This window comes from Mauremys reevesii, linkage group 2 (genome assembly GCF_016161935.1).
Source record: "Mauremys reevesii isolate NIE-2019 linkage group 2, ASM1616193v1, whole genome shotgun sequence".
Taxonomy (NCBI): Eukaryota; Metazoa; Chordata; order Testudines; family Geoemydidae; genus Mauremys; species Mauremys reevesii.
Genome location: NC_052624.1, coordinates 258,350,083 through 258,374,982, shown reverse-complemented (window position 1 = coordinate 258,374,982; position 24,900 = coordinate 258,350,083). Strand labels below are relative to the sequence as shown.

The 24,900-nt window shown below is 41.1% G+C and overlaps 1 long non-coding RNA gene across 2 annotated transcripts in view; it reads right to left on the bottom strand.

The window, feature by feature from the left end:
- Positions 1 to 1,092: 1,092 nt before the first annotated feature.
- LOC120398786 overlaps positions 1,093 to 24,900 on the bottom strand; it is a 94,715-nt gene continuing 70,907 nt past the window's right edge. Inside the window, exon 3 of one of the 2 annotated variants that reach the window (XR_005594704.1) lies at positions 1,093 to 1,186. This is a non-coding gene — a long non-coding RNA (uncharacterized LOC120398786). Of the gene's footprint in view, positions 1,187 to 18,845; positions 18,960 to 24,900 lie in introns of those variants that run through there. The other variant, XR_005594703.1, reaches the window with a different exon arrangement.

Below are 24,900 nucleotides of genomic sequence, written 5' to 3'. Positions count from 1 at the left end.
TAATTTATAGTCTATTAAAAAGCTGATATGATTTTTCTGCCAATAAAGAGGCTTTGAATTCACTGCACAGACAGAAACATCTGCTGCAGTTATACAAAAAGGTCTGCTAACTTTCTAGCTTGCAAAATCAGATTGACTGCTTGTACTTATGTTGCAATACATGGACTTGTGCTTAAGTATCATTCTTATATTAGCCTTTTGAAATACTTCTGCCTGCTGATCTGAAAAGAGATGTTATCTAAATGGAACAAGCAATTTTACTTTCCAATTTACTTTACTTTCCAATTTTTCAAGTTGGGAAATTCATCAAAAATGACCCTATTTCACAGTTTTAGTTTCAATGAATCAGCATTTCTTTAGGGAAAAAATCCCAATGAGCTCTAAATGGGAGCTTTACCACTGACTTGAATAGGGGCAGAGTTAGTCCAATGAGTGCTTTAGAAAATGCCATACAAATAAGAAGTCTTCATTCAAAATATTTATATTCCAGCAGCTCACGTAAGTGTGATTCTTAGATTGCTTTGTAACATTCCGGCACAGTTATCCAGGGAGCTATGGGTTGTACGGGGACTCTCTCACCTTCGCTTACATCTACAATATCAAAAGTAAAGTGGTAGTACATTGCATAGGGAACTACCTTATAGTGACTCAGTGAACTCATTGCACAATTTAACGTTAGTTGAATACTTCCGGGGAAGGCAGTGTCAACAAAATATTTATCATGAATGTCTGCATAGAACATTTATGTTCAGCGACACATAGTAAATGAATTATCATTATGATCACAATGTTGAACACAGGTCTCTGAGAGGAGTGTGGTGTTGGGGGTGTGTGTTTTATGTTTGTTTTCTTTTATTTTTTAAAACAAACATACAGACACACTCTCTTCCTTCTCTCAGATATTGAGAACTATTACCAGCACTACTGCTCTATTACAGCCCTGATAGAATAAGGTGACCTGCACAGAAGAGCCTCTTGAATTTGTGAGGACTAAGTTAATTTCCAACTTCTCAGAAGAAAGTGACTTTCACTTTTAGAACAATAACAAAGATATTATTTTTGATTCATAACATCACATTTACTTACCTGAAAGCTCTTTGGGGCACGGACCATCTTTTTCTTCTATATTAGCACTTAGCATAACCTCATGGGACCCTGGGTCCATGACTTGGTCTCTTAGGAGCTACTGAAATAAAATAAAATAATAAATAGCTTTACATCAGAGAGAGCATTTAGTGTATCCGCTCTATAAGGACTCCTGGTTTTCCACCATTGGTACTGGCCACACTTTGTTTCTTCCAGTCCTTATGTCATTTGAATATGCCAGTGTCATTTGAATTACAGCCACTTTAAACATTTATCAAGATACAAACATTTAAAATATTTTACTCGTATACATTGAAACTCAAATATTGCGACTGTAAATTATATCTGGATATTGGTGAGGCAGATGTCTGCAACCCAGACAAGCTTTTACCAGTTTTGTTCCCAGCCATTGAAACATGATAACAATTTCTCTGTTATTTGTAAATTAGTCCCCAATCATGAAATCTAATCTGCAGAGGCAGGACCCTGTTCTCATGCGGAGTTGATGAAATTTCAGAATCAGGAGTTTGGATTGTAAACTTCCAATACCAGTAAAGCAAGGACTGTAAAGTGTGATGCACAATTTTACTCTCAATAAATAATGACTAATATTAATAAAATGATTGTTACAATTAACAATTAATCAGTGTGAGATACATTGATTTAACCCATAGAATCTCTTTACAGAGGTTCCAATGAACCTTTTTTTTTAACCTATTTGTTTAAGAGAATAATAATTAATTTGATTGCAATGCATATAACTCAAGGCTACTACAGAAAGGCATAGAGGAGTTGTTGCTGACTACTTATTTGATTGTAGATTTTTCGCTATGTATTGCTTGCTCAGAATATGGTGAACACAAATCAAGGAAGGAGAAAAATGGTTTTGTATGATATGGTGCTGTTTGAGGAGAAAAAGGAAAGAGAAATAATGGCATGAAATTAGGAACTGGAAAATGTTGTCTAAATATAAGGTAAGTTCCTCGAACTGAGATCAATTAAAGTGTGGAAAAGCCTCCCACGAGAATTAATAAAAGACAATTGCTTGGGACCTTTACAGTTAGAGACTGAACAAAGCACTAGAAAATATATTTTAGGGAATAGTCCTTCCCTGGCGGGGAAATGTAGTAGATGGCCTAATTTCCATGAATCTGAATCAGCCCACATTTGCTAAATAAATATTTGCCCAATACTTCGTCACATTGCCTAATTCTATGTATGATCATGACCTAAAAGACATAGAGAAAAGTAAGCTAGCTTGATCTCAGAATTTTCTAGCTGCTTTGGATTTAAATTTCAACTTTAATATTTCATAATTATACATGGTAGTTCTTTAGACTGAATTTTTCAATAGCTTAGATAGCTCAACACTTTGTTTCCATCTCTTGTTTCCTTGATTTAAAAAATTATAGCTAGATTACCCAGCCCAACTTTTCTTTCCATTCTGGCCCCTTGTTGTTTGTGTATTCCAGCAACCCCTATGCTGCAGAACAATCTGGGAGCTTTGATATGTTATTTATTTTACTATGTATTTTTAGCCAGCCTGGCATATGGTCACAGAGTACATCTTTTGTTCATTGGTGTCGTTAGTCCAGTACACTATTGACTATCTTTGTAACCAAAGTTGGTCACTATGAATTTTCATTTGCTAAACTTTAAAGCAACAATATTTTTTGCAGCTTATATCAGAGTTAACCTTTGATCTTACTTACTATCCCAATTTTCCTTATAAATCCTGACATCGTGCCAGAAATGACCTTATCCACTTGTACCCTTTCATTTCCCCCAAAAAAGGTTAAGAAATCTTTTTGGTATTTCTTGTAAAGCTTTTCAGTGGCAACTATTCAGAGATTTTTATTCCTTATTTAAAAAGAAACCCTTTTTTATCCAGTTTTATAATTTTAATTTGGACACTGGCTAACAGAAGAAATACTTTAAAAAAGCAATTTATCAGTATCAGCACAAGGAGAAACACAGTAATGATAACAGTAGGAGGCCAGCACAAGTTCAACAAGCCTTGAGTTGCTCTGGTATCTTTGAAATGTGCCACTAGGCTTATAATTAAAAACAGAAACAAACAGTATGCCTAGGCTAGAAATAAGACATTTTGAACAGGGAGGGTGATTAACTCTTGGAACAACGTATTGAAGGATATGGTGGGCTCTCAGTCATTTATCTTCAAGTCAAAACTGATTTACTTTTTAAATGATATTCTTTAACTTAAATAGAATGGGCTTGCTGAAGAAATTATTGAGTGAGATTTTTTTTTTTAGTATGTGTTATGCATGAGATCTGTCTGGATGATAGGTCACTCAACTCTACCATCTCAGTTCCAGTATAGATTTCACCTCCTCCTACACACAAATCCTCCAACCCGCATACACAGCTTCCTTCTTTCCAGACCCAAGCTCCCTTGCAAGTCCTCTACTGGATCCTATTCAGCTGCACCACTGGTACTGTGAGATTAGATGTTAGCCTCAGAAGAAAATAGGATGGATGCAGGGTTCTTTAATAAAACTCTTCCAAACCTTAAACTTTTTGTTTTGAGTTCACTTCAGTAAAGGTTCTAGGGAGTGGGCTAGAGTTATTTCCAAGCCAGTTTATCTAGCCCTAGTTTTCAGTAACAATCCACCATGCAAGTTTCTGCCCTCCAACTGCCTACTAAATCCCCAAATTCTGATTCACTATTGCTCTCCTCTATAAGAATACAACAATTGCTGCCTCAGCTTTTTCTCCCTCTCAGTTATCAATATTCTTAACTCAATAAAAGAATGTCTAAAAGTTTAATTGTTAGATATTTCAATAAGAATATATAATTAACAATATTGCAGTGTTGTTGCCCACAAATTAGCCCAAGGTACTCTGTAAGAACGAGACCGACTCCACACTGAGAGTAATTGGTTTTTAATGAAGGATACCGTGACACACCGGCAACGGGGACTCCGCTTGTTGCAGCCACTGATATGGGGAACCCAGCACCCTACCAGTCGGCCTGGGTCGAAGTCCCCGTTGCCGGTGTGTCACGGTATCCTTCATTAAAAACCAATTACTCTCAGTGTGGAGTCGGTCTCGTTCTTACAGAGTACCTTGGGCTAATTTGTGGGCAACAACAAGTGACGCAGCGAGCAGGGTACTCTGTGAGACGATGCCGTTTTGGCTGAAGGCAGGGGAGGTAGGGAAGCCGTCGCTGTCCCTACAGCGCATACCGGGGTGGCCCCAGTCGGAGCGCTGGGGACCGGTTGCGCGGGTTTTGGCAGGCTGGGCGGCTCCAGCCGATTGGCCGGAGTTCCAGAAGTCGGCTGATGTTACTCCTGAGCGGTTACTCGAGGGGCTGCAGCGGCTGCGGACAGGCCGGCGGTCTGGGACGGAGCGGCGAGCGATGGGGGAGCTGGGATGGCTCCTCCTCACCGCGCTCCGGGCTCAGGACGAAGAGGTGCTCCGCTTGCGGCGGGCCCTGGAGGGGAAAACGTCCGAGTGCACGGCTTTAGTTGAAGCTCGTGCCGTGGCTCAGGAGGTTGTTACCTCCCAAGCAGAACGAGCCCAGGAGTTGACAAGACCATGCGAAGTGCTGGTGGCCCGCGTGGCGAATAAGCGGCGGCTTAAGTTGGGGCGCCGGCCGGTGACCACGGCGCAGGTGCGGGCGGTGACTGAGGCCCCTTCTTGGGACCCCGCTGCCTGGGATGGTAATATATGGGACTCTTCCTCATCATCGGATGGGGAGGAAGGGGAATCAAAACTTATGATAGCCCGCGCCCGCCCGGTACGGGAGTTGCGGGCAGAAGGTGACCAACTGCAGCCCCCGGTCTGGCGGACGTACAAAACGACGGAGTTACAGGAGATTGTGAAAACGTTTCGACAAGAGCCGGGTGAGAACGTCCTAGGCTGGCTGGTCAGAGTGTGGGACTGCGCGGGGAACACGGTCCTACTCCTCCGGATGGAGTTGCAGCAGCTAGGAGTCCTTTCTCAAGACTCACAGGTACGCGCACAGCTGTCAAATCCCCCGCAACCCCAGGAGAACGGGATTGATATAGAAGCCCCATCTCTGTACCGCTGGCTAGCGGTGGCGGTAGATGTAGCCTATCCGTCAGTGGGCGAGCTAGAGGCTCTAGTAACTCCCTGGAAGACCATGATTGAGGGGGTGCGGGCCCTCCGGCAGTTGGGAATGGCGTGGGCTGTCGGGATGGGGGGCACAAAGGGACCTGACGACATTCCGGTGTCTAAATCAACCAAAGCCACTCTTCTACGTTTAGCCCCGGATGAATTGAAGCCCTCCCTCCTTGCGGTCGTTATGGCAGCAGATGGGCGAGTGGGTGAATTGGCGATTACTTTTACACAGTTGGAAACGGCGTTAGCCGGAACGCGGCCGCGGGCCATTCGGGCTTCTAAAGGACAGCAAGGGAAGGACCCCGCTGGGGGGGGGCAGGAAAAAGGGGAGGTGCGGGTACCCCAGAAGATTTTGTGGCAAGACCTGTTGCGAGCTGGTGTTTCCCGGGATGATATTAATGGCAAGCCGACCGTAGAATTATACAAACGGTGGATGCAGCTGCCCCCCTCGAAGAGAAGCGTTGGGGCCGAGGGGGAAAAGGGGGTGGATCACAATGATACAAGCGAGTTGCCCCCTCCACCGGCTGAATGGCGACTCCCGAGACCCTACTGAGGGGGGGGCGGGTCCTCCGCCCCGCGTGTGGCAGCGGTCGCACCAGGGAGGGAGGCGGGGGACCAACGCCCCTATGTACCCCTCACGATACGTTGGCCGAGGGGAGGTGTGCAGCATGTATTGGCATTGATTGATACAGGGGCTGAGGTCACTATTTTGCATTCAGCGCAGATTCACGGCCGTGTGGCCATGGTGAGGGGCCTTGGAGGGGCCGAGATTCAGGCATATGAAGTTACTGTTACGTTGACTATGGGGAAGGCACCCCCATTTCGGGCCACAATTCTAGCTGCGGCTATATGGGAGTATATCTTGGGTATTGATGTTTTGCGAGGCCGGTCTGTGGATACGCAGTATGGTCTCTTCGCCTTTGGCCACCCTCGGTATGTGAATGCAGCACGAGTACAAGAAGTGCGATTACTGACTATTCTGCGGGGCGCTCCACGCTGGGAGCCGGTGGTATTACCACCCCCAACAGCTGTGGTTTACAGGAAACAGTATCGTCTCCCTGGAGGGGAGGAAGAAATTACCCAGACAGTGGATGCCTTGCTAGACGCTGGGATTATTAGACCTGCATTGAGCCCCTACAACAGCCCCATATGGCCAGTGAGAAAGCCAGATGGAACGTGGCGAATGACAGTGGATTATAGAGAGCTTAACAAAGTGACTCCCCCGTTGGCAGCTGTTGTGCCGGACATAGTAACCGTGATAGAGCATATAGCAGCAGCTGCCCAGCCATGGCATGCTGTTGTGGATCTTGCTAATGCTTTTTTCTCAATTGCTATTGCCCCCAGCTGTCAGGATCAGTTTGCTTTTTCATGGCAAGCTCGTCAGTATACATTTTGTGTATTGCCCCAGGGATGGAAGCACTCCCCCACAATTTGTCACCAGCTGGTTAGTGCGGATTTGGCCCGAGTGCAACTACCTCCTATGACCCACAGTTACCATTACATTGATGATGTTATGGTCTCTGGCCCCTCCCGGGAAGTAGTGGCCGATGCTTTGCATGCGGTGGCCACCGGCTTGGAGGGCCAAGGTTGGACCCTGAACCCACAGAAGATACAGGGTCCGGCTCAGACTGTTATTTTCTTGGGGATTATGTGGGCAGGAACGGAGCGGCAAATTCCCCAGAAGGTGCGGACGCCCATCCCTTTGGGTCGTTGGGTGCAAGAGGATCCCGGCCAAGTGCAGACTGGCGTGGCGCAAAGTTCCACTCATTTTAAATGGCAGCATGCAGTGTGATAGTAATTTGAGGGTACCTCCTGGTTCAGTAATAATTGTATCCTGGACACTTTTGGCATTGGAGTCTATTGGCCTAGACTATGATTATTACCTCATAAACAAGAATCACCCTAAAATTATCTTAATAAACTCTGTCGCTTGTGATAAGGAGATTGTTAAAACCTCTGGACTAGCATCTAAGTAAAATGGAGCAGGAATACTTTTAATTCTTTTCCATGGCTTTCCCTATGGTTTTTTAAATAATTCTAAGGAGTGAATCTGTGAGCCAACAATCAATTTATTGGAGCACTGCTAATTTGCATATCTCATTTTAAGCTGTGCTAATGGCCATTGAAAATGCCCAGTTTGTTTATTAGTCATTTCTTATTTTCCTGAAGGAAGAGTCTATTTACATAGAGATGTTCTCTGGAACTAAAAAAATCATAATTATCCTGGGACCCAAATGGAAAAAAAAAATCAGCTTTGAAATGTGTCATCACAAGGTACAGATCCTTTGTCTTGTATGATGAAGTTTTACAATTAAGCAAGTACACACCTCCTGGCATTTCTTTCTACTGTTCACAGTTTCATCTGCCTTGCATATAATCAAAACACCATCGTATTCCAATTAATTTGTAAAAGTTACACTACTAATTTGCTCACCAATTTTTTGTTTAGAAAGTATTTATCATGCAGGATGACTCCAGCAACAAAAGAAAAAGTTGTGGGCTCAATTTGCATGTGCCTATTCCCTTTGAAAAGAAAAGCTACAATCATGTAAAAATTCTCAGTCTTGAAAACAACATTTACATAGTTATCCCCTGGGGTTATACAGAATTCCTTTAGTTATTTACTTCTTAAAATGACCAGCAATGGTAATGCAAATATCACTCTATCTGAACTGCTGATGTAGTTATTTTTCTCTTTTTAAAAGAACAATAAAGTGCTAAATATAATGCTGCTGCTGGTACATGATTGCCTACCATATTTATAGAAAGTACTGTGAAAAATGGGTAAATTATTATTCTCTAGTAGAGTTGCTGATTCAATAAGTAACAATGTTCCCTCCAAGTTAGCTTTGAACAAATGCAATAGCAATGTGTTGGGGGGATCTCTGGGCTTTGATTCTGAACCATTCAAGTAAATGGGAGTTTTTCCACTGACCTGAATGGAAACAGGATCAAGCCCATGGTGTAGGCAGGGCCAGCTCCAGGCACCAGCGAGGAAGCACATGTCTGGGGCGGCACATGCTAAGGGGCGGCATTCCATCCATTCTTGGGGTGGCACAGTCTGGGCAGGGTTTTTTTTTTTTTTTTTTGCTTCAGAAGTTTGGGCAGCAGTCCGAATGGCTTTTTTTTTTTCGCTTGGGGCTGCAAAAATGGTAGACCTGCCCCTGGTTGTAGAAGATAGTGTCTTTTAGCAAAGTTGTAGAACTGAGGTCTTCCTGATCACTTGTGGCCAAAAAAGATGCCACTGTACACAGTGATATTCTGGACAGATTCCAGTGTGGGGAACTACATTCTACTTTTTGAAGCACTGCCTGAAGTTTACTTTGGATATGGCAGGGGTAGGCAACCTATGGCATGCATGCCAAATCGGCATGCAAGCTGATTTTCAGTGGCACTCACGCTGCCCGGGTCCTGGCCACCAGTTCGGGGGGCTCTGCATTTTAACTTAAATTTTAAATGAAGCTTCTTAAAAAATTTAAAAACCTTATTTACCTTACATACAACAATAGTTTAGTTATATATTATAGATGTATAGAAAGAGAACTTCTAAAAACGTTAGAATGTATTACTGACACACAAAACCTTAAATTAGAGTGAATAAATGAATACTCGGCACAGCACTACTGAAAGGTTGCTGACCCCTGGGATATGGTATTATTCACTTCCAGCCCTGAACTATAGTGGAGTATTACTGTACAGTGTTAAATGCTCTTGAACAGTTGTGAGTGCTTGAATTTTCAACTGCTGTAGCACAAAAATAGAAATGCATACTTAGTATTAATGGCTATCAGCATTAGTTAACCTTGGACTTACTGGTGAACATTAAAATCAACAAGCATGCATTTAGGAAGCATGCTGATAGATGGTACCACTTGGGCTTAGCTAACTGGTGCTTCTTCATTATAGATATAAAGGCTCAAACATATAACCCCACATGAGTGCAGTACAAAACAGACATTATACATACCACATGCATCCACGATCTGAGAATAATGTAGCAATTCCTGACTTTTGAGTCCTTAACTATGAAACCATATTGTTTTATTGACATTTTATTTATTTATTTTTACACTTAATACATATAAGAGATATTTGGGTGCCATTAAAAACTCAATATTACCCACTCTGCCGTGCTTGTGAAATCAGTCTTCCTTTCTTGAAGTTCTGGCGGTATCTGGAGTGGTAAGTGTTGTCTTTTTAACAGTGGCCACTTGAATTTTCTATTTACAACTACAAAGCTTAATTAAAATAAAATAAATCTGAAAACCCAGAAACTACAATAAATTTATATTGGTCATCCCACTACAATGAGATGAATTCTACACACAAACTGCATCCCTTGAAATATCATCTGTACATATTTATAGCAGAAGATTTTAAAGGTTTACAACTCATGATTAATATTGTACAAATATTTGTAGACATGGGATTTTAACCTAAAATACAATTAGTCTTACTGACTGTACCAACTTTCAGGTTTATGCTACAACAGGGGTCGGCAACCTTTCAGAAGTGCTGTGCCAAGTCTTCAGTTATTCACTCTAATTCACTCGTGTGCCAGTAATACATTAACGTTTTTAGAAGGTCTCTTTCTATAAGTGTATAATATATAACTAAACTATTACTGTATGTAAAGTAAGTAAGGTTTTTAAAATGTTTAAGAAGCTTCATTTAAATTTTAAATTAAAATGTAGAGCATCCCGGACCGGTGGCCAGGACCTGGGCAATGCAGGTGCCACTGAAAACCAGCTTGCGTGCCGCCTTCGGCACCCGTGCCATAGGTTGCCTACCCCTGTGCTACAATATAATTTCAATAACCATAGAGAAATAATGAATATTGGAAAAAAACTTTTTTTCCTCGTTCTTTATTGATAAATTAAAATAGATAATTAGCGAACCCATCTAGCAGTGAATCAAGGCTATAGCACAGAAAGGCAAAAAGGAAATGCTGTAAGCAAATGCAGTTGTAGAACCAGTAACAGTGCCAACTAAATTCAACTTTGTTCTATTATCAAAAACCTAGCTATGAATTTGCCTATACACTTACTCAAACAAACGATAGTTTACCAGGCATAATAGATGGAATGCCAAAAATACTTCACTGCAAATTCAGATGTATGTTCGTATTGTTATTCTAGGCCAGGCCCTCACAATTCTCTTTCTATCAGAATGAATGGTTTCACATTAACTTCTGTGAGAAAACAGGACTGGGGCTAATGGACATGAGCTAGCTTCCCACATGCACCCATTGCTCCCACGAGAGTCAGTGGAAGTACTCTGTGTGAGGGATACAGGACAAGGCTCAAATATAGGAATTTGGCCAGCTAAGCTGCTTTTAGAATAACACTACAAATATATCTATTTAACCATTATGGATATAAATACCACACAACCAAACTTGTTTATAGTGGAAGCCTTATTGAATCTTCTTCAAACAACATGAGCGGCCATGTACCACCCCAGGTGATCAAAGATTTACCTCATTCTGGATATGCCAGGCATATGTTAAATTTGAGGAGTGCTTTGGGATCCGTTGCAATGTGATCACTTTTGCTTTGAAAAGTGTTTAAAGCTATCACTTACATTTTTAATTACGTGATTTGAGTAGGCTGAAATATATATATTTTTTAATTTATCAACTTTAAATGAGACACGCTGTCTGTTCGTGACATGTCTGTATGGCGAAATGTACAGTTTTGATTAACAGACCTGGAAGTTTCTCTTCTGTAGGCATATTTTTTCCTTCACACTCAGCAGTTTGGTTATGCAGTACTGTTTGGAAGCAGTTTTTCTTTTCATTAACTTCAAAACTGCTTTGTCATGTTATTAATTAGGTTAAGCTTTGTTAGTGATGTTAATTAAGCACTAGTGGGGACACTGCATATTACCCACTAAGGGAAGGCAGTTTCCTTAATGGCTTCATAATTTAATAGTTTGATCTTTATCTTCCATTTGAATTTAGATGAGCCTAGCAAGAGGCAGCTATAGTATAGATGCTATGAGACATGTCTGAGAGTGCCTATATGGTATTTCAGATTTTCATATGTTCAGCTGTGTAAAAGATTTCTGTGACTAGCATATAATGAAAAACTAGTAAGGAAAATACCCTCCTCTCTCTCCCCCTAAAAGCTTTACAAGAAGCTGTAATTTTATTTCTCTGAGTCTCTTGAACTCTTCAGAAAGAGTTTCGGGTCAAGCTTTAAAACTCCAAGGGGAGATTTTCAAAGGCTCAAAATGCCACTTAAGTACCCACCTCACATGGAAGGTCAAGTAAATGCTGCAATGTATTATCAATTGTCTCCTGTCCATTATTTACCCAGGCTAATTACATATGGACCATATGTAACATGTTATATAGAACATTTTTTAAAAACTGTGTGATAAGTATCCGCATAAAGGAGAATCAAATATCATTGCACATAATATAGTCATTACATCACATATACATTGGGTAAGTGACAAACCATTGAAAAAGTGGGATGGAGCTTGAATGGGAGGGTGCAACATAGTCTGGTGAGTAGAGAATGGTCAGCTTTGCCACTGACCTGCTTTGTAGCCTTGGGCAACTCACTTCCCCTCCCTGTGTCTTTTGTCTTCCCACCCTTTTGTCTGTCTCGACTAGATTGTCAGCTCTTTAGGGCAAAACTCTCTCTTACTATGTGTCTGTACAGCGTCTAGCACAATGAGTTTCTCTGACCTTGGTTAAGATTTTTAGGCATTAAAATAATCCAAATAACAAATACTGCATAGGGAGTCCCTTTTTGAGATCTTTAGTGTTGACTATGAAACCCTCAGCTCCTCCTTATCTTGTGCTGATTTAATTAGAGAGCTTTTTGTAGTTTCATAGTTTAATATGTGCATTAAGAGTTGTCTTATTTGAACAACAAAAAACTCAAACCGCACTGGTTTGCATAGTCTGACCTATTGCTGTCTCCATTCCATGTGGTTCACTTTCTCTCTTGTACTTCTTAAGAGTTCCCCTGCTGGTGAACAACAAACATTCAGTGTTCAAAATATGTGAGTACTGTGATGCACTGTAGTTCTAACAGATCTTTTCCATCTATAACCTCTAAGCTTATGAGCTCTTTAAGGCCTGAGCTGAAATAAGATATTAAAAAACAATTTCTAATCTCCTGCTTGTATTAACTACAGTCTGGTGTTTCATGAATAATGTTTTAATGTCCTTCTGCACTAACTGCTCAATAAACAGGGGTGGACACTACTCATCACAGCATATGTCAGCCCTGAAAATTTCAACTGTTGTGTTGAACTGATGCAAATGTATATAGTTATTACTATCCTCTGCTGAAGAGAAGGTCAGACCAATTCACGTGTATATCAGAGACCTCTACTGGTTGAGTTAGTGGAGCCATTCCTTTATCTCATGAAGTAAGACCTGTGTTTTGAGAGATGAAGGTTATGAATGTTATTCCAGATGCTGCATGATTGGCTGATAACTACGTTATTTGTATGAAGGCGGTCATGCATCATTACAATATTCAGGAGAGTGTAAAAGTTGAAGTCATCCCAATACTTTTAAAATTCCTTTGCACTGCATTTCAGCTCCATCAAATACTTATTATAAGTTATACTACTTATTATAATAAGCAAATTAAAAGTGTCTCAGAATGGGCATAAATTTTTCACCCTGAATGCTTGACAAATCATAATGTTAACATTTTGCATCTAGACACATGCACAATAAGGGAGCCCTTAGACAGGGACAATAAAGTGAAATTGCTATATTGATGAAGACAACTAACGCTCAGTGAAGCTTAAATTAAGTAATCCATATGATTTTTTTTAAAAAATAATCCTGTAATTTGTACATATTTTCATGGTTGATTTAAGTTATTTTATCAGTGGAAATCAAATAGGCTTGTTTTTAATGCTTACGATGTCCTGTTTGATAAACTATTTCTAGATATGATGAGATAATTGGCTTGCATAGAACAGTTTTGTTTTATAATTATACATTTAAAAATATAGGTGTATACAGACTTATTTTAATAAGCTACCAATATAACTACCCATAATTTGTGTGTGCATTCAAAAACATCATGGCAAGTGCTTTATAGATTACTATTTAAAATGTATTATTTGGATTTAAATTCAATAGCATAACTCCTCCTCCTCCTCCCACCCCACCTATCTTGGCTCTAGGCAGCGTTAGGAATACTGTCATATTGGATCAGATCAGAGAGCTAATTTTCTATGTTGTCATTCAGCTTCTCTAACCATGAGACCAGGTTGGTATTTATCTTCCTTTCCTTTACATCATCTTTACTTTTCCTGCAGATCCCTTAATCACTCATTACACATCTTCTAGTTCTTCAATAAAGAAATCAGGGGCGTAGTACAGACAACTGTCTCCTTCAGTATTCAATCTTGATTCATCCCCAGACAACTGTCTGTCCTATGCACTGAATGAGGCAGGGGTCCTGTGGCAAGAATAGTATGTGATTATGTAATTAAAGACTGTATAATAATGCACAGGTAGAAGGGGGCTGAATTAAGGTTGCACAGGCATTATGGCATTTCCTGACTTTCGACTGCTTGACTTTGCAACTTCTTTTCATGTAGTTTTTTATGTCAATTTTATTTATTGTTATCATTCTAATTATCCCTTACCACAGCCCACCCCAACTGTCCGATTAGGCTCTTAAACCAACCTCTTGTGGATTAACTAATTATTTTAGCTTCCTCAATCTATAGGTGACCAGTTTGAGACATCTCAAAGAATCTTATTTACAGAGCAGAGATGCTCAGCAGTTTCTGAAAAATCAGGTCCATATAAGGTCTCTCACACTGGACAACCAAAAATCGTTGGTCAGTCTTGAAAACCTTCGTCTTATTAATTTATTTGCTCTTGAGCATTTTTTGTGATGGCCCATCTCCTGTGAAACTCACTTTTACCCAGACCTCTGGTCAAAAATAGCCTGCATTTGTTTCCCTGCAGAGCATGGTGCAAGGGCTCTCTTTTGGGGAGACTTTCGGGGCTGAAGATATCACTGGAGGGGTAACATTTAGGGAAAATGGTATCTTCCTCTTTGTAATCTCTTATCTTTTGCTATAAGGTCCATACAGGGTGGATATTGCTGTTGCTTTACTTTGATGTCGAAGTGTGTCTTTATTATTGGCAAGTGCACCTACAGCCTAGGATAGGCTTTTTTTTTGTCAGTTCTAATAAATCTAAATAAGTGAATAAAAAGGAATATGTTTAACACAGCGTACTTGCATTGAGTTTGAGCAGCTAGTATTCACTAAAAGCACAAATGGATGCAAAGTGCAGCACTCAAGTCCAAATGTCATTGTTATTTTTGCTTACTGAGAAGGAAATTTCAGTGATACATTAAGAAAAGAGCTTATTTTGATTTTTAGTGTCTTTTTATGTTGGGGAGGAAGATCGTGCAGAAAATGAATTCTTTTTCCTGCATCAAGTATGACTTTTTGCAACTTAGTCAACCTTTTCCTCCCTTTAAACATTGCCTGAGGAGGCCATTTTTCACAACGTGGAACAAATTCCACCCTACACAGAGGCAGAGCCAGAGTCTAAACTTAAATACATAAAAACATCTTACAGAAATAGGAATTACCTCCTCCACAGGCCTTGCCATATGCTACAAGGTCACCTACAGATTTACCAAGTAAGTTTTCTGCTCCTCAACAACAAGTAATGTCTTTAGAAAAATTCATCTGCACTCCCACAGACTGTCAATTATATTAGAAAACAATACATGGCATACAGAAATTCTCCATTAATTAAACATTTCAACCATTACCTTTTTAAAAAGTTTTCAACCAAAATAACTGTTAAAAAGCAATTGAAGGCTTGAATGGCTGGGTAATAACTGCAGGGTCTTGCCTCTCCCCTACAAAATGTATGGTTCAAAACTAAGGAAGACCATCTTTCTTTCTCTCTGCTCCCAGCACTAGCTTATGGGGAACTGAAGTACTTTAAGAAAAAATCCCAGAAAATTAATAACAAGGGTTGTTCAGCATCCCAAATTGTAGCATATCATACAAGTAGAAACACATTACATATAACAGTACACATTACTGGGAAAACTTATTCTGAAGCTGTTTTGGATTACTGTAACACATGCTACGGGACTACCCTTTAGGACCATCTGGAAATTTCAGTTGATATAATCTGCTTCCTGGCAAGCTTGTATTGATGGGAGTATGTGACACCAGCGCTTTGTGATCTGCACTGTAATCCAGTTCATTGAATTGAGGCTTAGTTACTGCACAGAAGACCTGTTGAGTAATCCTTTTGGTCCATAGGAGCAAGGCTGAAGCCCAGTGCCCCCCTCTCAGATAGGTGCCCTAACCACCAGGCTATGGAATTGATCTCACTCTTTCTGGCCCAATGAATAATTGTTTATTAAAAAGTGGAACAGCTTTAATAGAAGATTGAGCACTCCTCACCCCAAGAATAGCCCACTGAGTAGGGTAATTACACAGATATGGAAAAGCCAAACTGAAATCCCTGCTCTGACTGAGGCAGAATGGGGACTTGAACCTAGGTCTCCTACATCAAAGGTAAGTACTCTTGCTACAGGGTATAAAGGGCAGCATTGGCTCCTCCTCTGGTGTTTTTGTGAATGGTGCCTAAATCCCCTCATTAATATAGCTTGAATATTTATTTATTTGGGGGCTGATACTATTTGGCAAATTTGTGTCGAATCCATGGGTCATGTTAGTTAACCTGAACTGGGATCTCATTGAATACACTATTTATCCATTTTTGTTTTGCCCATCTCTACCGCAGAGATCCCATCTCTTCACACCTAGTACTGTCTCATTTGAAAGGAGATCAGGCCTCCAAGCCAATGGATTGAACTGTGAGTTAACCTGGAGGCAGGTAGACTGGAGACAGTCGGGGTCCTCAATATATGGAATCTGCCCTGTCATTGGCCTAAACAGAATTCCATGTGTTCTCACAGGTAATTAATTGTAAAAACATTTTAAACTGAATGGAACAAAAAGAAATTTCACGTCTTGATTATATTGGGCCCAATCCTCAGCTGGTGTAAAGTATCATAGCTTCACTTCAACTGAGCTACGATGAATTACACAAGTCCATGCTAGGTATAACTTACAAAATATTTAGGGCCAGATTTTTCCCAGTGCTTTGCATGGGGCACACAGGTGAGGGGTATAGCACACAAAAGGGGTGCATGGAAATCTCCTTAAACTACCCCCATTTAAAGGCCAGCACTCAAGTGTGTTCCCTTCATGTGCCTTTGGGGAACACATCTTACATGCAAAGGATGGAGTTAGCGTCATGGCCAGCACACTTCCCTTCACTGCCTACAACACAGGATGAATGCAGGTGAGCTCTGTTCTATACATAGTTTGGAGGAAACATTGCTAGAGTAAAGAAAATGTTTTAGTCTCTAATGCCATCTAGGGACAAAACTGGACTGCAGCTCTCTTTTGTCCAGTACTCAATTAAATTGTCATATGTAAAATGTGTCAAATAATTATTAAATGTTCTCCTTCCTTTTGTCAACTTTAAAAAGAACTTTGCTTATCAGAATTACTGTCCACATTATTTTTAACTGGTCAGCTTCTGGATTTTTCCTAGAAGGCTTCTATGCAGTAAGCATACACAAAATTCAGACATAATAAACAGCAAAATCTTTGTGTTACAATGGAATACCATGAAGGTGGTTATTTTGTTCATGCCTTTATCAACTTAGGCAGTATTACTACCACATGCTCAAAGGCACAATATCAAAATACAATGGCTAGAGACTCTTATATAAGCATTTCCCCTTCCTATTATAGATATAAACATTTTAAAAAAATACCATAGGGACACTCCCTGCAGGTGACCCAACTGGCTGTTAATACTAATATTATTTCAGCTACTCTAATGCTTTCAGGGTACTCCTTTGGAATGAACATACTAGGAAGGAATTTTCTCTATTGACCATTGTATAGGACAAATATAGATTTTCCTCTATCGCTTTCAACGTTTCCAGTCATTCACCTCTCCCCTTTCTAACATTTTCATTACAATAAATAAAAATCTTTTAGTTCCAGCCTAGAAAAGGGAAGTGTTGTGAATAGCTAGCTCTGCGATATATGTATAATAAACATTACAGAGACATTCGAGGTTTCAAGTTTCCTTAATGGTTCCCATGTTTTACAGCTTATCAGTGCATCCACCTCCTGGCTCTGGTATTGGCCTTTGCTTTGTTCTTGCCTAGCTCACTTAAAAATTCCTTTGATATTCTTGATAATGGGATAAAGGAATCTGGTTTTTAATCTCCAGGAGGCATTTCAGCAGCTGGGTCATGAATCCTGTTCCCTTTTTTCTATGGTTGGTTTGCGTAACATGGGATGGCTTGCCTGGTTTTTGACCAAATTGTAGCACCAGATTTGGCACAGACTTCAGCACAGTGATTCCCATAATGGCACTTCTGATCAGCAGCACCATTTCCCTAGTGTACAGGTTCTCTTTCTCCATTCCAGTCTATGCAGGAAACTGGAGTCTCTCACTAATGTTCCTGTCAGCGTAGTTTGCTATGGCTTAGAAAAATCCATTTTTTTAAGTTTTGGCTGATGGCAAATGGCTGGTCCAGAACCCTCAATCAGAGGTTACTAGAAATATGTTATTTTAAAACTTCTCTGGGAGGCTAAATTGATCCAAGTGTCCCATTGTTGGCTCCACGGTTTCACTTGGGGCAACTCAGCTGTGGCTACATTCTTTATGGTTCTTTGCTTTCCAAAGGTTCTGTGAATTGGGAGCAGGAAGAGAAAAAAAGAGTTTTTTGGGGTGCCTATCTGGCCTTGTTTGATGGTTACTATGTCCTGGGAGTCAGGCAGCTTGCATCAGCATAGTAATTTGGCACTGAGCACAAGTTGATATTTTTTTAAACTGACAGCGTTCTAGGCCAGGAAGAGGGAATGAAGTTTCTTCCCTTGAGTCATCCCTCATTGCTCCTCATGCTTGCTTCACCTCCAAAACACTGCCCTCCTCTATCCAGATTGCTTTGTCTCAGAGTTCTGGCCTAAAAGCCTGATCCTCTTTTTCATTCCTTACATAGTCCCAAACTCCTCATATCTTCAATAGTAAAATCCCCTATTCCATTCCAGCTCTACCCTCCTGACAGTCACATGGAATCACAATTAGCTGGTTTTACAAGAGGACTTCTCAGATCTAATCCAAGCCCCTGCCAAAACACAGGATTTTCATGACTACACTAATCCTAGAAATTCATTCATTCTGTTTCTGAACACCTCTAATAATGGAACCTCAGGTACTGCCACAGGCAGATACATTCCCTAATACTCAGTCTGGTTAAAAAAAATGATTTGCCTTTATTCCCATTACTGCAACAATCCTTCCTAATTGTAGTAAGACACTAATCCTTACTCTGTAAAATAGACAACTAAGCTAGCATTTGGCAAATCAAACTGCCTACTGACTAAAATAAATGCAGCATAGGGACTTTGAGTTACTGCTAACACAGCCAAGTTGAATCTATTTTTTGTTAATGCCATTTACATTTGTCTCTCCCCTCCTCTTCTTCCCTTCGCAGTCATTGGAAGTGGTAACCTTAGTTTCTCTGTTTCTGACAGGGAATGAGAATTCTTCTGGTGTAATATCCCAGCCAGAGTACCCAGCAGAAGAATGCATGCTGAGGTGTGCTTTAAAGCTAGTACATCAGGCAGCTTCTCATGGCTTCACAGTTCCACTATAAGCTTGGGAAGCTGAGCCAATAGAGCTCAGGGGACTGCAGAGAGAGCTCCAGCTGAAAAAAAAATGGTTTGGGTTAAATAAAACAACCTCTTATGTGACATTGGGTTGATGAGTTCATTTTGTCATCATTGCATTGCATCTTCTCTTTTTTCAGGTAAGATGCAATAGTTTGGTACATTATCTGAATGTGTTAACATTAACATTTTGGTTAGTTTCACAAAGAAAGGAACATCCTCCCAGAAACGTGTGTGTTATCATCCCGCTGGCAGTTCCAGAGTACATGCAGGAATATCAGCACTTCTCAACTTACTGGGCCCTGTTAGGAGCAATAACTTAGCGTGTCTACACTGCAAAATTAGGTTGATTTTATAGAAGTCAATCTTTAGAAAGCGATTTTATACAGTTGATCATGTATGTCCCCACTAAGCGCAATAGGTCGGCGGAGTGCGTCCTCAATACCATGGCTAGCATTGACTCACGGAGCGGTACACTGTGGGTAGCTATCCCACAGTCCCCGCTGCCCATTGGAATTCTGGGTTAAGCTCCCAATGCCTGATGGGGCAAAAATATTGTCACAGGTAGTTTTGGGTACATGTCATCACTCTTCCCGCCCGCCCTCCCTCCCTCCTTGAAAGCAATGGCAAACAGTCGTTTTGCGCCTTTTTTCCTGGGTTATTCGTGCAGACACCATAGCACGGCAAGTATGGAGCCCTCTCAGCTCACCACTACTGTTGTGAGCATTGTAAACACCTTGCGCGTTATCCTGCAGTATGTGCAGAACCTGGATAGGAGATGCCAGCACAAGGACGATTGCGAGGAGGACAGGGACACAGACTTTCCTGAAAGCACAGGATGTGGCAATTGTGACATCATGGTGGCAGTGGCGCAGGCTGATAGAGTGGAACGCTGATTCTGGGCCCAGCAAACAAGCACAGATTGGTGGGACCACATAGTGTTGCAGGTATGGGATGATTCCCAGTGGCTGAGAAACTTTCGCATGTGTAAGCCACTTTCATGGAATTCTGTGAGTTGCTTTTCCCCTGCCCTGAAGTGCAAGAATACCAATATGAGACATGCCCTGACAGTTAAGAAGCAAATGGGGATAGGCTTGTGGAAGCTTGCAATGCCTAACTGCTACCGGTCAGTAGGGAATCAATTCAGAGTGGGCAAATCTACTGTGGGGGCTGCTGTGATCCAAATATCCAAGGTAATCACTGACCTTCTGCTAGCAAGATTAGTGACTCTGGGAAATGTGCAGGTCATAGTGGATGGCTTTGCTGCAATGGGATTCCCTAAGAGTGGTGGGGAGATAGATGGAGTGCATATCCCTATCTTGGCATTGGACCATCTTGCCAACCAGTACATAAACCACAAGGGGTACTTCTCAATGGTGCTGCAAGCACTGGTGGATCACAAGGGACGTTTCACTGACATCAGTGTGGGATGGCCGGGAAAGGTGCATGATGCTCGCATCTTTAGGAACTCTGGGCTGTTCAAACAGCTGCAGAAGGGACTTATTTCTCAGACCAGAAAATTACCTTTGGGGATCTTGAAATGCCAATAGTTATCCTTGGAGACCCAGCCTACCCTCGGTCCCATGGCTCATGAAGCCATACACAGGCAGCCTGGACAATAGTAAGGAGCAGTTCAACTATAGGCTGAGCAAGTGTAGAATGGTGGTAGAATGTGCATTTGGACATTTAAAAGCTCATTAAATGTCCCCCCTAGAATGGCATGCAGCTGATCATAGAAGTGGCATGTATGGGACTCTGACCTGGAGTGGGCGTTTGCCTCCTTTGTCTTGTGGTAGGTTTGCCTGAGCTCCTTAACTTTCACGCAGCTCTGCTGTGTGTCCCTGGTGTAGCTTCTCTCCGCCAAGCCCTTTGCAATTTTGGCATATATATATTAGCATTTCTTCTTTTGATCGGAGTTCTGTCTGCACAGATTCTTCTATCCATAGAGCAATCAGATCCAGTGTCTCCCGTTTGCTCCATGCTGGAGCTTGTTTGCAATTCTGGGACTGCATGGTCACCTGTGCTATTGTACCTGGCTAGTGCATCGGAATTGAAAGTGCTGTCCAGAGTGGTCACATTGGACACAGACATCTTTGTACCAGATACACTTCAAAGTCAGGTTTTTTAGCATGGGATGAATTGCCTAAAAAACCCAGCCACTCTAGGAAAAACAACAACAACTCAAAATGATCTTAACTTGAGTTATGTGAATTGTGCTGCTGCAACAACAATAATTATTCTCTATCCTAATTAGGCAAACTAATTAACAGAGCTAAAGTGGTGATTCCTAAATGAAGCTAATTAACACAATGGCTTATGTTCACTCACAAAAATTCATGTCTAGATACTCTCATGGAGACAATGCATGCAATTGTTAGTTTATAATATCAGTATTAGCAAATTGTTAATTTGGATGGGATTAACACTTTCCAAAGCACTGTATTAAGGGAAATGATTAATTTTCAAAATAAGGACCCAATTCTCAGTTGAAATGCATGTAGTGCCTCTTCTCTCTGGATATAATGAGAGTTGTCTTTTTTTGTATATCAACAATTGCCTACTTAATCCCTTCTGAACCCAGATCTTGCAATGTTTCCTTCTCCTCCACCCTCCAAAATCTGGCATCTGGTAGCAGCCCCAGAACTTCCATGCCACTTTCTCAGGGCATGAGGTTCAGTGGTCCATGTAATCATGCATCCTGTGGCCCTGATTCTATCACACCCGCTTCTGCAGTGTACAAAGGGATAGGAGGCAGTCTCACAGCTCTCACCATGCAGCCCCCTATGAGCCATATGTGAGTCAGAGATAATTTACATAGTCCTGCACAATAACAAGGTGAATTTCACCATAAGATAAACGAGCTGTTTTAACTTCCAGTCTATTAAGTTTCCATATCCAACTGAAACTGCAGGCAGCCAGAATGTAATCAACTGAAGTGGAACTTGCACTGCACTGGAATTAATGGCTTTATTCTTAAAGTGGGTTCGTAATTGTGTCATGACTAGAGCTGGGCGAAATTTATCAACCAAAACTTTCTTCGGGAAAAAAAAACCCAAATTTTATGACACTGAAAACTTTTCTGAATTTTTGTTGATTATACCAATTTTTTAAATAATAAAAACTATAAAAAAGTTAAATGAACCAGTTGACATTTTTAAAAACAAAAAAATTAAGTTTTCTATTTGAAATGACTTTTTGTTTTGATTTTTTTTTACTTAAATGTTGTTTAAAACTGTAATGAACAAAACAAGAACAGCTGAAAATCTAAATGAAATTGTATTTGTTTTGGGTTGAGTGAAATGTTTCATTCAATCTGGAGTGATTTTTTTTTCCAATTTTTCAGAATGGCCAGTAACCTGAATAATCTGTTATTCACCCAGGTGTAGTCATGGCCTTAGTTTTACCTCTCATCTGAAAGACTGAGCTAACATCCTACAGGAATCCTGGATTTTGTGCTGAACTGGACAAAAGAACACTTAGATCCTCTATTTTTAGCCTCAGTTTTTGAAGCACAATGGATTTTCCATAGCTGTATCCCATTAGAGTACTAGCCAAGAAAACCTCTACTTAGTTTTGAGAGCTCTGATAGGATCTACAAGCTGGAAATGGTAGGAGTACAGCTTTCTGTTCCCCAAGCAAATTTTACACATAATGTATTAGTTTATGTACTTGCATAAGTAGCATTATTTGTGGATGCAGGCAAGGCGAGATTAATGCTCCTATGGGCCCAGGGCTATTAGATTTTGTGGGGCCCCTGTATACAAGTCTTTTTCCTGGATGGAGTTTGGTGCAGGAGGGGGCCCGGGGCAGAGGATTGGGGTACAGGAGGGGTTGCAGGGTCTGGGAGGGAGTTTGTGTGCAAGAGGGGGATTCTGATCTGGGGTAAGGAGTTAGGGTAAAGAAGGGGGTGCGAGGTGCAGGCTCTGGCTGGGAGGAGCTTACCACAGGCGGCTCCCAGCCAGCAGCATAGCCCCACACTGCTCCAGAAAGTGGCTGGCCCCTAGCACATCTCTGTAGCCCCTGATGGGAGGGGAACAGCTTGTCTCTGTGTTCTGCCCGTGCCCGCAAGCACCACCCCCATAGAAACTGGCCAATGGGAACTGCAGAGATGTGCTAGCAGCCTGCCTGAGCACCCTGCTGCGCCATGAGACATTTAGCAGCCTGGAGCTGGAGATTGCTACCTGCCTTGAGCCAGGACCCTGGGCTGCAGCCCCTATAGCCCCTGCCTTAATCCGGCCCTGGGTGCAGGAGCCTAAAACTTGGTGAACTGGCTTTCCTTGAGAAAAATGGATAGCTGACCCATGTGTTTTTCTTTTACAAAGATGAAATACAAGTCAGATTAGCTAGTCATTGTACTGCTAATAACAATGAATGAAACTGTTAAGTAGTATTTGATCATTAAGGAAAAAAATAAAGTTCATTATGTGTTATTGGACAAGCAAAATATTAATTCATTTCTAACTTCTGCCTGTAAAATTCATTAAACCTCACAAAGAGAAGCAAATAAAAAAATTAATCTTTAAATAGATCCTATAACTTCCTCTACAGAATGCCTTTTCTGGCTCTTGCAGGCTAATATATTCCCATAATGGTCTCCTAAAGCAGATGTGCTCCAATGGAATCCAGTCTGCCCCCTGCTACCATTGCTGCTTCTTTCACTGTTCCTGCTGCCCAAGAATGAAATTATTACCTTGCACGCTCCAGGGCAATGGGTTTGCACATGCCAGAAGAAAAAATGTCATTTGCCTTCTTATCAAAGCGATGGCTGTCAGGCTTATTAAGGCTGTGAAAGTCAGTAGAGAGAGTTTGCACAAATTACTTTTATAAAGCTCAAAAGCCTGTCTCTCTCTCTCGCCAACAGAAGTTGGTCCAATACAAGAAATTACTTCACTCATCTTCTGTCTCTACTATATTGGGATCAACATGGCTGCAGTAACACTGCATATTATAAACTATGTATTTAATACTTATTATTACAGTGGAAGGTTGGTACAGGTCTGGTCTCTTCAGCGGCTGGAGTTCATCTGCCCCAAGCGTCGTACCTACCACAAAGATATGCCCTCAACTGAGAGCTCACCTAAGATGTTAATAATTCTTGAAGATACAGGGTCAGGTTGTCCGGGGAAAGGGAAGACCTAAGGATCTTTGCCTTCTCTGCACCCCAAGGAAAGACTAGGGACTGTAGCAGTCCTTGTGCTTGGAGAAATACAAGGATTTTTCCCTGTGTTCATCATTGGAGGTACAAACCACTCCAATGGAGGAAATACTCCCTCATTACTTTTTTCCTGTAAATTATCCACTATTAGGCAAGGGGTGAATGGAGTCTGAGTCCATACACCCATACGTTTCACTTCTGACAAATACTGGGGCTAGTGATTTTGGATGACCAAATGTAGACACCAAAAAGAGACCTTATTTCCATAAAGTGCTGAGTATCAGCTGGGAGTACCCAGACCTCTGGGTGGGGAGTACCCATAACTCTTAAGGTGTCAACTTCAGCCCTTCAGCATTGAAACAACCTAAATCATTAGTCACTTCTGAAAATCTTGTCCTCTGTAAATAAAACTACCAGGTATCCACAGTAAAAATATAGTGAAACCTGCCAGAAATTATGTACTGTATGCTGAGCACTACATTATTTTAAAATCTGATCAGTTGAACCATATATTGAATTAACTGATCTGTGTCAGTATACAATAGCTGTACAAATTACTTGGCAAATACTATATATTTATTTTAATTGAATTTGTTCATAAGTTATGAAAACACCAAAGACTGACTGAAACTTATACACCACTAATTCTTTTCCATCCAGGCAAAACTCAAATAATTAAACAGATGTTTATCAGATATCTTAGAAAGAAAAAATTGTGCTCATAGCTGAAACTTGGATGGCAAGTTTCAGCCTAGAATCTCTTTTCAGAACTGAGTTCTAAATTCATAAAAGGGGATTACTAATGAAAGTGATAATACAACCTT